Genomic DNA, 4,549 nt, shown 5'->3' with positions numbered 1-4,549 from the left:
TAGAGTGGCATACGGTCGCCCAGAGTCTCGCCCAAATCTTCAAGTCGCCCAAGGTATCAACAAACATAACGCATTATGATTATTAAGAAATGCAGTTATTGAGGCAGTTGCTAAAGTAAACTTATCACGTTCCACGACTCAAGGGATTCAATCGAAAGCGGTTGAACGATGCAAGATAATGGCAGCAGTTAAAAGGACAGTTTCATGACAAAATGGCCACTACAAAGAAAGTGGGTAGTTATAGGGCGATCAAGCAGTTTTTAGAGCAGTTAATCACAAAGGGATCGCCTATGAAGTATAAAAGGGAGAAAGAACTTAGAAGCAAAGGACCGAATCCAAAACTCTCGAACAGAGAATATGTAATTTTCATTCCTTTAGCTTTTAGACTTAAACACTTCCTTTTCTGTAACTCGTGTGCTTGCGCCCCTTGGAGGCACGTTGTTTTCCGTTTCCAATTGTAAAGTTCATCGCCAATAAAAAGAACACCCCTTTTTGGGACTTTGTCTCAAGAGGTTTCGTCCCTTACACAATCGTCTGATCCTCTTTAATTGTTAGCGAATTAACACGCGCGAAACAAGTATCATCCGTTTTTCCTTCCTTTGAGCACACAAATAATTTTCACTAAGTCTCGTTTGTTTTGTTATTTTATTACTATTTGCAATTCTTGTACTAAATCTCGCTTCTCGTGCATACTGATTATAGAAACTGTAGGCATCTTCATGCGACTCAAATTCATATCCAACTTTGGATATTTGACTAAGAAAAACTTGTGGAATAAACACATTATCAACACTTTCTGAATCCATCCCTACAACAAGTAATAAAAAGTGGAAAAGTTAAAGTCTTTTTATTTTTTTTAGTGGTAAGGAAGAAAATTTTAATTTTCTTTTTAAATTTTTTTGTGATTTTACAATTCAAAAAGGGTAATTAGCACAAAACATCCCTACCTTTCGATGTTTTTGTGGAAAACGTCCTTACCTTTCATTTTTTGGCGGATTACACCCTTACCTTTACCTTTTTTTTGCGCAAAACGTCCTTCTGTCAGCTCTCCGTTAAAATGCTCCGTTAAATCAAAAAGGTAATTAGCACAAAAGGTCCCTACCTTTTAAAACTATTGTGCAAAACGTCCCTACCTTTTATTTTTTAGCATAATTAGCAGAAAAGGTCCCTACCTTTCAATATTATTGTGCAAAACGTTCCTCCCTTTCATTTTTAGCATTTTTACCCCTACATTTCACCTTTCATTGCGCAAAAGGTCATTTTCATCCATTTTTTTCAATAAAATGACGATTTTACCCTCCTATTGAAATAAAACAAAAAGAAAAAAAATAATTAATTAATTGCAATCATAGTTCTAAATCTTTCAAAACATTACAGATAAATCATAAATTCTCAACCACCACCATTTTCACAACCTATCAAACTGCCAACTATAAATCCACATAATACCACCTTTCGGCCACCATGCCCACCGGACTCCACTACTGTAAATGTAGTTGTTTCGGACAGATTGGTGACTAATACTATGGAGGAGGATATTGGAGAGAGTGAGGCGACACTGGTGGTGGTGGAGTCCGATAGGTGTTGTGGTCGAAAAGTGGTGCTATATGGATCTATAGGTGGTGGCTTGGTGGGGTTGTGAAAGTGGCGGTAGTGGAGAATTTAGGATTTATCTGTAATGTTTTGAAAGATTTAGAACTATGATTACAATTAATTAATTATTTTTTTCTTTCCTTTTTGTTTTATTTCAATAGGAGGGTAAAATCGTCATTTTATTGAAAAATGGATGAAAAGGACCTTTTGCGCAATGAAAGGTGAAATGTAAGGGTAAAAATGCTAAAAATAAAAGGGAGGGACGTTTTGCACAATAATATTGAAAGGTAGGGACATTTTCTGCTAATTATGCTAAAAAATAAAAGGTAGGGACGTTTTGCACAATAATTTTGAAAGGTGGGGACCTTTTGTGCTAATTACCTTTTTGATTTAACGGAGCATTTTAACGGAGAGTTGACAGAAGGACGTTTTGCACAAAAAAAAGGTAAAGGTAAGGGTGTAATCCGTCAAAAAATGAAAGGTAGGGACGTTTTCCACAAAAACATCGAAAGGTAGGGATGTTTTGTGCTAATTACCCATTCAAAAATACCAAACATTTTAGGTAAGAAAATATAATAAGAAATTATAAAGAAGAAGTAATAAAGAGTAGAAAATATAATAAGAATCAATCAAAATTTTAATTTTCTTTTTCAAAATTTGTGCTGTGAATCCATCCTTGCAACCAAGTACAAACATGCACAAATGTTTATTTCCAATTGTCTTCTAACAAAATTTTAATTTTATTTATCAATATTGTTATATGAATCCTTCCCCATAACAAATAATAAAAAGTAGAAAAGTTATATAATAAGAAATTTGTTTTAACAATATGAAAATTAAATACCAACACAAAACAATCACTAACAATATATCAATTAATGGAATGTCGGTAATATGAGAAATTATTTCTAAAAAAAAAAATTAAAATCACCTCAAAGACTAGAAATCCTTCCAACAAGTGCAAGTTCAACATTTTTATTAGCTACATTTATTTTATTTTTAGTTGTTAGAAGACAACTTGTTACATATCAAAAGATTAAAATAAGAATCAAAGCATATGGAAGAAAAAATTGAACATGTCTAGGTAATTAAATAATTTTTTATTTTTTTTATTTTTTTACCTATGTTTGAGACCAAATGTTTGAGACTTGAGAAGCAAAGAAATCAGATGCCAAATATTTGAGAAGCGAGTTTTTGCCAAGTTAATGGAGTTGTAATAAGTCAATAGGTTGCTAAATATTACATATTAATTGTGATATTTGGACAGTTGGAAAATTATATTTATTGAAGTGACTGAGTGAGGTGGGGTGGTGTGGTGAAAATCATAAATTTCAAAAGCGGTAGGAAGTGGGAATTGACAATTGAATTAGTGTGGGAGGAAAAAGAGTCAAAGTAACAACTCATTTAAAAATTAAATCACGTCATGTCAGTAGTGTGCAAAGTGTTCTCTTGCCGTTGTCAAAATACCATTTTTAAATGTTCGGGGCAATTGGATCGGCCTATAACTAAGCCTAGTATGACCCGCTCATTATAACAGGCCAATTTGTAAATTGGCTCGAACTACGTTGGGTTGTTTACGATGAGAAACTTTTAATAGAATGGGTCATAGATGGCCAGAACATTCCGATTCATTTTAAAACCACTACATGAATTGGGTCGATTTCAATTGAGGGTAAAACCCCTTCAACCAGCAGGGCTCTTCTATTGATTTTTTCTTTAAAGTAAGTGAATTATAATTTTATAAAATTCCACTTTGAAATAATATTTATCCCATCAATGCTGTAAAAAGGTGTACTCTAAATTCTCCATTATTCAAGATTTATGCCTATACCTTTGACTTTAATCAATACTTAATAATAATGGTCGGTATACATGTATTATTATCTATCTGGCGGCCCGGCGTATAACAATTGACTCTCGTGTTCTTGTATAATACTTCTAGAGAAATATTCACTAATTAATTGTATAGTATTTTATTCAATTAAAGACACCAGACTTGTCCATAATATTACTTTGAGAAGCAATTAAAATACACTATATTCTTCTTTACTTCTAGAAAATATACCAAATATTGACTATGCCTTATTTGGTGGAAATTAAAATTAAATTTTAAATAGATTTTGATTGAAAATTTTGAAATATATGGTTAATATTGACCATTTGACTTTGATTTAGATTAAAATTTGATTTAAATTAATACCAACCAGGAGCTAAATAAATTTTTATTGAATTTATCCATACTATTTATTTATCAATAGTATTACTTTTAAAATTAAATTTTTAATAGATTTTGATCGAAATTTTTGAAATATGTGGTTAATATTGATCATTTAATTTTGATTTATATTAAAATCTGATTTAAATTAATACCAAATAGGAGCTAAATAATTTTTTATTGAATTTATGCATGCTATATATTTGTTAATAAATTTTTATTGAATTTAATGTACAAAGAAGCAATTATTTAGGCTTCGTTTGGTACCCATTTTTTTCAAAATACATTTTTCTCTCTCTTCCTTTCAACCACACATTCTTTATTAAAATAATTTTACAAGTAAATCAAAAAAATTTCCTTATTTTTCAATTACATATTTCTCATCAATTTACTATTTAAAAATACATTTTTACATAAAAATGTCTCCTAAACACCGTTTTAATAAATAAATAATGTGCCTAGTCAATCAATTCAAGTAGAGTTTGACTAAAAACCAAGTCTTAAAGACTCACTTGTAGGGATGTCAACAAATCAAGTCGAGTCAGCTCGCAAGCCAAAATTTGAGGCTCGGGCTCGGCTCGGCTCGGGTAAAGTGAGCGGGCTTTTTTTCGAGCCCGAGCCGGGCTGAGCAAAAGCTCAATCAAAAAAATTTTGCTCGACCTGAGCTTTTGGCTCAGACCTTTACGGGCCGAGCCGAGCAGGCTCGCTTTTTTTACCTTTTTTTTTAATATAATTATTAAT

This window comes from Olea europaea, chromosome 11 (assembly GCF_002742605.1).
Source record: "Olea europaea var. sylvestris chromosome 11, O_europaea_v1, whole genome shotgun sequence".
NCBI classification, from domain to species: Eukaryota; Viridiplantae; Streptophyta; class Magnoliopsida; order Lamiales; family Oleaceae; genus Olea; species Olea europaea.
This window is presented reverse-complemented; position numbering follows the sequence as displayed.